The following is a 12,092-nucleotide window of genomic DNA, read 5'->3' as shown; positions in this document are numbered from 1 at the left end:
TTATATCGAGCATCACCCGTGCTATCATCTGCATAAAAATGGAAGCCATTATTGTCCAGCATGTCATTGATATGCAAAATAAACAGTGTGGGCTATAACACTGAACCCTGCGGAACGCCAGCATTAATGGGCTTAGGGTAGAGACAAAACTGTCGACTGCGACTTTAATGCTGTGCTCATTAAGGATCCAAACGCACAAATTCTCAGGCAGCCCATAGGATGGTAGCTTCGAAAGAAGTGCCTTATGCCATACCCGATCGAAGGCTTTTGCGATGTCCAAGCTAGTTAGAGCCTCTCCTTTTCTATCTATTGCCTCCGCCCACCGGTGAGTGAGATAAACCAAAAGGTCACCAGCTGATCTACCATGCCTAAACCCATATTGGCGATCACTAATAAGCTGGTGATCTTCCAGGTATTTTAGCAACTGGTTGTTTATGATAGACTCCATCACCTTAGATAGTAGGGATGTGACTGCGATTGGCCTGTAGTTAGCAGGGTCGGACTTATCGCCTTTCTTGGGAACGGGATGCACAAAGGCAGTCTTCGTAAGAGTGCCGAAAAGTCGCGTTAGAACCGGAGTCAGCTCAGGAGCGCACGTTTTAAGCACGACCGCAGGAATACCGTCAGGCCCACTGGCCTTGTTTACGTCGAGATAGAAAAAGCGCCTTACGCACATAACTCTGGGTAAAACGAATGTCACATAAAGAGCTTAGACATCGCGGGATCGAAGGTGTTCTCCCGCCATCATTAAGAGACGAGTTTGAGGCGAAGAGTGTGCACAAAGTTTCGGCTTTTATTATTTCGTAGCGTGATGTTAAAAAACCTCAAGACTAGCTATTTGATGCTAAAATAACTTTTTAAATCCGACTATTCGGACAAGCTATTAAATACAAAATTCAAATTCAAAATTTCTTTATTCATATGTAGGCCTACATATGAATAAAGAAATTTTGCATTTTATCACAGGCACCTTTGAAGCGTTCATACATATATGTTTACATAATGATAAGGTAATGGTGATAACTTCGCACGCCAACTTAAACCTAAAGCTAACGAGCTAACGAGGGTTCCAAACGTGCCCTGGTCTAAGAAGAGCCCAGAACAAACTTAGCCGGGTAATTTTGTTTCGTTATCACCATCTCACAGTAAATTAATACTAAGCTATGAAGTTAGTAATCCTTATCATTATAATAGGATTTTTATGTAAGCTTACGTTTGGAATCCACTATATAAGGATCCTATTCTAAGGATTGAAAGAATCCAAAAACGTTTTCTTTTCTTGTTGTCAGTTCATCAAAAAAAGCAATTAGTTTTAACCTCATATAGCGAAAGATTAATCTTCTTTAAATTAACTTCATTAGAAAGTCGTCGTTGGGTATCCGACCAAGTATTTCTCTACAAAATTTTAAATAATAAAATTAATAGTAAATCACTAATCGAATTGGGGCCAAATTAGCGTCATATCCGCGTGGAAGTAAAGCCTTTTGGTCTCTTTCGAAGTCGGTGGAAACGAACTTCTGCCGTCCTTCGCTGCCACCTCTGCTAAAACCGGATGGGGCGCTGGCTTTTACTGCAACAGAAAAAGCTAACATCTTAGCGACTCTGTTTGCTGAAAACTCACGTCTCGATTCTGGAAGCGCCTCTCCACCTACCCTTTCACCCTGCGACTCCGTCATGGCAGAGATAAAAATTCGCCAAGGTGAGGTTTTAAAAGTGCTGCGCAATCTAGACGTGAATAAGGCCAGCGGCCCAGACGGGATACCAGCAATAGTGCTAAGAACCTGTGCTGCCGAGCTGTCTCCAGTACTAACACGTTTGTTTCGCCTCTCGTTCAAAAATGCCCGAATCCCGAAAGCTTGGAAGGTTGCCAACGTACAACCGGTACCTAAGAAGGGTAGTCGTGCAGACCCGGCCAACTACAGGCCTATTGCAATCACCTCCGTACTTTGCAAAAGTATGGAGCGTGTATTGAACCACCGGCTCCTGGCATACCTCGAGAAAAATGACCTTCTGTCGGATCAACAGTACGGCTTTCGTCGAAATAGATCGACGGGGGATCTTTTAGTGTATGCCACTCACATCTGGGGCGAGGCCATTGACAAACATGGTGAAGCGCTAGCCGTTTCCCTTGACGTGTCAAAGGCTTTTGACCGGGTCTGGCATGAAGGCCTTTTAAATAGGTTACCTAGCTACGGGATACCCACTAGTCTCATCAACTGGATATCTGATTTCCTGAGTGGTCGATCTTTTCGAGTTGTCTTAGATGGCTCCTCGTCAGATCAAATGGCAATCAATGCCGGTGTCCCTCAGGGGTCTGTTCTCTCCGCTACACTTTTTCTGCTTCACATTAATGATCTGTTGAAACCCGGTATCTTTGGGTACGCAGATGATAGCACTGTAACGGAGAGATATATGCCCGGTCCCCGTGCTAGTGGTGCTGAAATTTTAGGACACAGAGAGGCTTTGGTGGAACGCATTAATCTGACCTTAAATGAGGTGTCGGATTGGGGAGACGCCAATTTGGTCAAATTTAATGCTACCAAAACGCAAGCGTGTTTATTTACTACCAAACGGAGTCCATTTCCCCTGACTCCGACTTTCCGAGGTATATCTTTGCCTATTACCGACAGTCTAGAGCTTCTAGGTGTCAATATTTCATCCAACCTCAACTTTGGACAATACATCGAATCCAGGGCAAAAACAGCTGGCAAGAAACTTGGCATCCTCAATAAGGTCAAGCGGTACTTCACGCCTGAACAGCTTCTTACCTTGTACCAAGCTCAAGTTCGATCGTGCATGGAGTACTGTTCCCATTTATGGGATGGCTCTGCCAAGTATCAGCTTGATGCCCTGGATTCGGTTGATCGCCGTGCTAGAAGGCTCATCGGTGACCTAGCCAATAAAAAACTTAAGAGTTTGGAACATCGTCGCAAGGTTGCCTGCCTTTCGGTATTCTATAGGATATATTTCGGAGAGCGTGCTCAAGAACTATTTGATCTAGTTCCCCCCTCGCCTTTTTACCATCGAACCGCGAGGCACCGGAAGGATCTGCATCCCTACGTGGTCGATATACCGCGGACGCGTACGAAGCGCTTCGCATCTTCGTTTCTAATTCGCACCGCTAGGATCTGGAATGCTCTTCCAGCTTCCATTTTCCCCAGTTCTTACAACATTAGTACCTTCAAATCAAGAGTGAATAGGCATCTTCTAGGCAAGCGCGCTCCACCTTAGGCTGCATCATCGCTTACCATCAGGTGTGATTGCAGTCAAGCGCTCGTCTATAAATATAAAAAAAAAAAAAAAAAAAAATCAACTGTCCAAATATTTTGACCAAAATTAAATTTACTGTTCCGCGTAAAAATGCGCGCCTCGGTAACTTCAAACCGTTCGTTGGCAAGTTGTATAGAACTAATTTAGGCGCTCACAGTATCCTGGCTAGGATTTGCCGAGAGCACAACAAGCTATTCCAAGCTACTCGTGCCGACATCCACTCATGTTCTCTTCAGCAATACAAAACAATTCTGCAACAATATATTAGTACAGCTAGTAGATAATTGCCTCGTACATTTCTGTTTTGTTTTAATTTAAGTTATGTTTTTGTTTCCTGTTTTTAACTTCATTACAACAATAATATTATTGTAAACTTGCGAACCCGCACTTGTGTGTTTGTTTTTTTCAAATACGCATGCCGGTTTGCCAGTAATTGGGTTTACACTACAACTTTATGTTTCTCAATTTTGTAGTTCCTAAGCTTGTTTCAGTGTATAATCTGTTGGTGAACTTAATAAATAAATAAATAAAAAATAAATATATAAAATTTGAACTTATTGAGAGACATCTCAAAAGATTTCATTCGTTAATCTATATATATATAAATGAATCCCTATATCACTTGGTCACGCATCACACGTGAACGGCTGGACCGATTTCACTTTTTTTTTTTGTTGTCTTTGTTATTGTCAGGAGAAGGTTCTTATGACAGAAAAAAATTAAAAACTTGCGCGGAAAATTAGAAAAAATTTGGAAAATCCAAAAGTGCACGCCTCATAATCTCATTTTTTTCACAATAAAATTGAATTTTTTTTAACTGAAACTTTCAATGCTCATTACAAATTTTTTTTTTCATATTAATTATTATTCGTTTTTTGTAAACAAGACACGGGAATGTCATAATGATTGCACATTGAAAGTTACAATTAATATTAGCTAGAATAATTACATGGAAATTTAACGACAGTGAATTGAACGCTCATATTAACTAAGAAATTATGTCGTGTGTTACTTTAGATAATTAAAAAAAAATTATTCCGATACGATCATTTTTTCGACCAATTTTGATGCCACATACACCCGTCCATACACGGACGTCCAGAAAAGATGGTTTAATGTTATTATTTACTATGTTAAACAAAGGCGTTGAGGCGTGCAATTTAAGAATTTCTTATTTAAGAAAACTTAACAACCGTATAATATTATTTTTAATCTAACTTTAGCTTCGGACAATATAAACTTTTTTAATGTAACATTATGACATTTGACTGTAATTGACAGAATGCGTGCTGCAAATATCATAAGAGGATGTAAAAAAAACTGAATATCGTATAAAACACATGCTTCGATCGAAGTTATTTTATTCATAGAAAATACATGTAAAATAATTATCTTATTTAATATGGAGTTTTTCTTTTCTATTTCTTCTTCACAAATAACATCAAGTCGCAAGGCATTTGGGACAACAATCGAATGTATGCGTACCATCCTACTTAAAAATGCGAAAGTTTGTATGGATGGATGTATTTATGTATGTATATATCAACTATAATAATGACAAATTTCTAACTCAGTATACATCGTAAAATAATAGTAGGTCCGTAGCTAGGATGCGATGTTTATTATGTTAGCATCAGATCTATTCTATTTTGACGGCCGATTGGCGCAGAGGGCAGCGACCCTGCTTTCTGAGCCGAGGCCGTGGGTTCGATTCCCACTACTGGGCAATGTTTGTGTGATGAACATGAATGTTTTTCAGTGTCTGGATGTTTATCTATATGTTATAAGTATTTATGTATATTATTCATATAATTATTCATCAGTCATCTTAGTACCCATAACACAAGTAACGCTTACTTTGGGGCTAGATGGCGATGTGTGTATTGTCGTAGTATATATTTTTTTTTTATTCTTGTTTCTCGATTGAATCATACGCGGACGAAGTCGCGAGGGTCCGCTAGTTTGTTATAATATAATATACGATTGCCCTTGAATGAATTAGCAATTTTATATAGCCTAGTAAACTGCACGACGAGGTTATTTTTGCTTATAATATTTATATTGTTACAGTCTATGTATGTATGTGAGTACCTTTTCTATGAAAAGACCGATTTGCTTTCAAATCTTTCATATCTCCGCAATGCGCAGTTATAAATTATTTTACGAATTCCTTTTTAATCAACTGAGTGGTCGGAATGCAATCAAGGGAAGACCGCGTATGACTCGTGCAAATATATACTGCGAATAGCAAATCGTTATTACTTACGTTTAGGAAATCAAAGTCAAAAGAGTATACAAATATGCCTTTAGACCTCGTTGGTCTAGGCCTGTATGCCCACCGAGGAGTGCCACGAGTGCGGCTGCGCTGTGGACACGGCGCAACATACGCTTGCCGATTGCCCGAGCTGGGCGGTGCAGCGGGCCGCACTCGTGGCGGTAGTGGGACAAGACCTCTCCCTGCCGGCTGTGGTCAGGGCCATGGCCGACAGTGAGACGTCTTGGGATGCGATAGTCTCGTTCTGCGAAGACGCGATGACGCAGAAGGAGGCAGCGGAGCGGCTGAGAGAGGATGCCGTGGACTCCCAGCCGATCCGCCGCAGGAGAGTCGGGCGCAGGCGGCTTGCACAAGACCGCCGCCTGCCCCCATAAGGAGGACCTCCGGGCGATAGATGCGGGGACATTTACCGCCCGTGGGAGATAGGTCCTCGTGCTGGAAGGCGCACTCTGTGTTCTAAGTGCGCCTTTGGCGAATGAGGGGGCACGAAATGCCCCCGGAGAAGGGTCCGCCGTAGCGGACGCCGCTGGCTGGGTCGCGGTCGTGTGCGAAAGCGTTCCCGGTAACCCAGTCACCAGGCGAAGTGTTTGAACACCGTGGGGTTTAGTCGGTAAGAGTCCGACATAACCATTGCACCTCCCCGGGTGTGTTGGTATCCATGAGGATTCCCCACGTAATAAAAAAAAAAAAAAAAAAAAAAGGCCTGTATGCCCTAATATCGAATTCGGTTTTTATTTACACGTCGTGTCGCATGTAAAAGTAAAAATGTAAAGAGCAAAAGCTCTTAGTGATGCAATGAACAAAATACTTATCTACTTAACTTTAAATGCTATAATGTATTTGTGACTATAGCGATTCATTTTAGTTTATAAATGATTTATATTCATAAATAACGTTACCTGTTGCAAGAGGTTGATCGCACACTGTCCCAAAAAATTATGTTCTTTTATTTTTATTATTATTCCACTACAGGTTGGACCTTGACTGCAATCACCTGGTGGAAAGTTATGATGCAGTCTAAAATTGTAGTGGGCTAACCTGTTAGCAACCTGTTACCTGTTGACATCGCACCGGAACACTAAATCGCTTAGCGACAAGTCTTTGACCTTTGTCGGTAGGATGGTAACTTTATTATGAAAATTAAGCTTAACTTGCTATACTCCGCGAACAGCAGGAGTCCCTCCATATTTAAAATCTGTACGGTGTAATTTATAATTTCTTCAATCCGTATACTCCACACCAAACAGATCCCTGGCAATGTACCCTCTACGCACGTTTCGCTCCGAAACCGGAGCATCCTCAGGAGATGTTGATTTTACAATGAATAATTGTTAAGCCAGTCAAGAAATCTAAATACATTCAACAACATTAATCAAAATAAAATAAGATTAAAAGAAAACAATTATAAATAAAATAAATAATAAATAAATAAATATACTACGACAATACACACATCGCCACTTAGCCCCAAAGTAAGCGTAGCTTGTGTTATCAGCATATTTATCAGTCATCTTAGTACCCATAAGGGTACTAAGATGACTAAAGATGATAAATATTTTTATAAATTATATATACATAAATACTTAGAAAATACATATAAACACCCAGACACTGAAAAACACTTATGCTCATCACACAAACATTTTCCAGTTGTAGGAAATAGGAATCGAACCCACGGCCTTGGACTCAGAAAGCAGGGTCGCTGCCCACTGCGCCAGTCGGCCGTCAAAAGGGATACATGCAATGTGCTATAACTTGTCACAATATGTTATACTTTTACTGTTTGAGTGAATAACTATGTTTTAAAAGATATATGGGTCACAGTCTCACAGATGAGGATAATAAAAAAAAAGATAAAGGAACCCGAGGACATTAAAAAAAACGCTTTTCTCAAGAGAATAAAAGCAAATGTGTATTACAGAGTCACTAGAACATTGCGTTGGAAATCAAAATGCAGGGCTTCAACATTAAAAGCGAAGCCTTAAGAGCGCGTCTCTATTTTATCTTTTATGAAGTGGAAACCGCGTCGAGCGTTTTCAGTAGGGAAAAATCTTATGGATTTATGAAAATTTAGCAAACTCCGCGAAAAGCAGGAGAATCTGTATCGTGTTATAATTTCTTCAATCTTTATACTCCACACCGAACAGATTTTCGGCAATGTCCTCAAGTTTTTTTTTAATTTTTAAGCTATTGCGTGTGGAGACCGAATCCAGAAATTCAAATGTTGTTTTTTTGGGTTTTGTTATTAATTACTTTGTCAACCACATCTTGCTCAGTAAAATAAATTCTTTAATAAATAATAATAATAATAAAATCTTTTATTTGGGATAAAAACAACACATAGCAATTAACATATAAGGTACGAGTTACACAAATAAAAAATAAAAAAATAAAGTTATCATAAACAAATTAAACTTTTTAAAAATAAAAGAAAGGATCTTAAAATTAGGTTACAAAATAAATATGCTAAAAACAAACAAATATAGTTCCCTGTTGGCAGTGACATATCTGTGGTGTTGTTCCTCCCAAACAGAGTATCGCCTCAGCGTTATGCAGCGCTGATTTTCAGGCGACCTCTCTCGACATCCCGGACCGGTCAAGAACTGCTATTTTGGTGGCAAGTGTATGCACTCTGTGTCTACTAAATAATTTGGTTAACTTATTTGTCACTATGCAAAGCGTTACTAAGGCTTGCTCCAAGACATCAGACTTCCCAATTCCTCTTGTCGTCTCCTTTTTGCTTATTCAGCAATATCTTTTTAAGTTTGGACTTAAAGGAAAATACTGAAGTCAGGTTTTGTACCGGTGGGGGGATTATGTTCCATATCTTGGAAGAAGCAAGCCTAAAACTGCCACGGAAAGCGGCAGTCCTATGTATCATATGTGCAGCAAGATGCATGACCGAAGGAAACCTGTCATGAATAGGAAAACTAAATATTCGCCAGACCGCTTCAGAGCTACTGATGTAACGTCCCGCCTGATACTTCGTCACCTCATTAAACTTCTGAACGGTAAACGATGCTTCGTCATATCCTTTATTTACATACTTACAGATGTATTTTATGGATTTTACAGAGTTAAAACTCTGAACATTAATACGAGTCCCAAAGGTATGGGATAGAACGGCACTATCCATCGGTTGTCGATTTCAATTCCGTAAAGTTTGAAAGTTTTTTCTCTCCTGTTTGAGTTTCTTTTAAAAATATCTTGGGGTATTTTTTTGTACACCATACAGAGTAAATTCCAATTGAAAGATCCACATGGACCGTGAACCATGGTTGTCTTGATAACTTGATAAAAGTCTGGATTTATATGTGGATCAGGTAACTCGGCGCAAATAATTTGGTTTAGACTCTGGTCTCATTTTCTCTTCTAACCATAATAAAATATGAACATGAGGGAGTCCACGTTTTTGCCATTCTATGGTGGTGACTGCGACTGCGACAGCACCTGCAACTGCGACTGCGACAGCAACAGAGACCGCGAGCGCGACCGCGACAGCGACAGCGACTGCGACTGCGACTGCGAGAGCGACAGCAACACCGACAGCGACAGCGACAGCGACAGTGACTGCGAACGCGACAGCGACAGCGACAGCGACAGCGACAGCGACAGCGACAGCGACCGCGACCGCGACCGCGACCGCGACCGCGACAGCAACTGCAACTGCGACTGCGACAGCGTCAGCGACCATGACCGCGACTGCGACAGCGACGATGATAGCGACCGCTACCGCGACCGCGACCGCGCATGCATTCGATAGTTGCCCCATATGCCTTGCGACTTGCTGTTATCCGTGAGGAGTCCTTGATCTCCGACAATATTTATCAGATCTTCATTAAAATTAGACATTACATGCTAGGTAGTACCCACTGTCAAATAAAAAAAGAATTATTAAAAGCGGTGCAAATTTAACGGAGCTATGAAGTAAAATTGATAAAACATTTCATCCCATATTGTTAATCGGGATAAAAGTAGCCTGTATGTTGACCCGGGATATCAGCTTTTTTATTTTTCATTTTTAAATTTTTCATTTATGTTCCGCTCCTATAGGACGTAGCGTGATGTTATTATAGCATAAAGCCACAGAATTAAGAACATCCAGAAACCGTGCTCACGACTAATATTGAAGCATCAAAAACGGAGTGGTTTTTGGACTTTCAAAGTCAAAGTCAAATCAAAAATTATCTTTATTTAAGTAAATAATAAATAAATATACTACGACAATACACACACCGCCATCTAGTCCCAAAGTAAGCGTTGCTTGTGTTATGGGTACTAAGATAACTGATGAATATTTTTCTAAATAATATATTTATATATATTATTTAGAAAAATACTTAAAATATACATATAAACACCCAGACACTGGAAAACATTCATGTTCATCACACAAACATTTGCCAGTTGTGGGAATCGAACCCACGGCCTTCGACTCAGAAAGCAGGGTCGCTGCCCACTGCGCCAATCGACCGTCAAAGTAGAACCATAGATGGCACTTTTGATGCGTACATTACATGAGTAACGACATTCGTCAACTTGAGTGCAGTGTAGTAGCAGTGTTTCTCGAACAGGCAGTTGAAATAAAAATATTTTACCTCTAATGTTCTAAACTTTGACCATACAATGATAAAAAAAACGTGTAAGCCGTCACGGGACGGTTAGCCTGGCAGATGTGAAACATCGAATTTTTTTTCTGTACGTTACCTATTACAGACAAATAAAAAACAATACAACCAAATGGATAACCACTACTTTTTGTAAGTCGGTTAATAAGGACGGTTTTATAACAACATTCATTTTATGCATTTTATGAAATACAAAAACTCAACCATACAGCGTGGCGATGCGTCGCCACGGCCTGTGTCGCCACGCCAAAAATCAGGTTTACCCTGCGCTATAGATATTTCACCTCAAAACATCTGCCATATGCTTGGTCTGTTCGCTTCTTCGAGCCCTAGGGTTCAAACTATTCCTGGCAGAGCCCCATTCCGAGGCTCGCCGACAAGCCCGCGTTACGCTGTTAAAATCATTAGGGTTAATCGCGCTACACACAATCCGAAAAAAAAAAAAAAAAGGCCTGTGTCGCCACGCCAAAAATCAGGTTTACCCTGCGCTATAGATATTTCACCTCAAAACATCTGCCATATGCTTGGTCTGTTCGCTTCTTCGAGCCCTAGGGTTCAAACTATTCCTGGCAGAGCCCCATTCCGAGGCTCGCCAACAAGCCCGCGTTACGCTGTTAAAATCATTAGGGTTAATCGCGCTACACACAATCCGAAAAAAAAAAAAAAGGCCTGTGTCGCCACGCCAAAAATCAGGTTTACCCTGCGTTATAGATATTTCACATCAAAACATCTGCCATATGCTTGGTCTGTCAATTATTACTAGAAAAACAGCAATTGTGGGCTTATATATGCTACGGAACCCTTCGAAGCGCTCTATATTTTTACCTCAGCCAAAAAGAGCAAAACAATAGCAGTTATGACAAAGCCTGCTTATTCGAAGTTCCGACCTATCCTCGTATCCAGCAAAGTAGACGACATACCAACAACCAGTGAGATGGTATTGCTTCTAGAGACGGAAAAAATGACCACAGGTTTTGAATAGAATAGAACTATTACAAAATAGGACATAATAGAACAGAACAGAATAGAATAGATTAAGAAACAAGAACAAAAATTATTCTTTATAAACATCTCCTGAGGATGCTCCGGAGCGAAACGTGCGTAGAGGGTCATTACCAAAGAATTATTTGGTGTGGAGTTTAAGGATTGAAGAAATTATAAATTACACCGTACAGATTCTCCTGCTTTTCGCATGTATAGCAAATTAAGCTTAATTTTCATAATATATCGTGGATTTCCGCAGAGTAATACCTGCTGCTATCCAATACTATGACAATACACACATCGCCATCTAGTGTTTTGGGTACTAAGATAACTGATGAATAATTTTATGGATAATATACCTATTTAAATATCTCTAATATATATAGATAAACACCCAGACACTGAAAAAAATTCATGTTCATCACACAAACATTGCCCAGAAGTGGGAATCGAACCCACGGTCTTGGGCTCAGAAAGCAAGGTGGCTCCCCACTGCGCCAATCGGCCGTCAAATATAAATGTATGGTAGAGAATAAGATAGAATACATTACATATTTTGTTTAAATACATTGATATATCAAGTTCTTCTAAAGTTTGTGTTATAGTAATTTATAAAGTTGAGTAAATAACCAAACTTTTGATAACTATGTCCAATGTCTTCGAACAACTCATATGCCAGTTATGATTTATGACTCCGAAACCTGGTCGCTAACGACGGGTTTTACAAGAAGGCACGGGGTCTCTGCGGGCGATGGAGAGAGCTATTCTCGGTTATCTTTACATGATCAAATCAGTAAGTTAAGTAATTAAAATAAAACTTGCTTCAACGGTAAAGGAAAACATCGGTTGTTCAAAACAATGTTTTTCAGTGTCTGGGTGTTAATATGTATATTCTAAGTATGTATGTATATTATTCATAAAAATATTCATCAGTC

The sequence above is a fragment of the Pararge aegeria genome, chromosome 27 (genome assembly GCF_905163445.1).
Source record: "Pararge aegeria chromosome 27, ilParAegt1.1, whole genome shotgun sequence".
NCBI classification, from domain to species: Eukaryota; Metazoa; Arthropoda; class Insecta; order Lepidoptera; family Nymphalidae; genus Pararge; species Pararge aegeria.
This window is presented reverse-complemented; position numbering follows the sequence as displayed.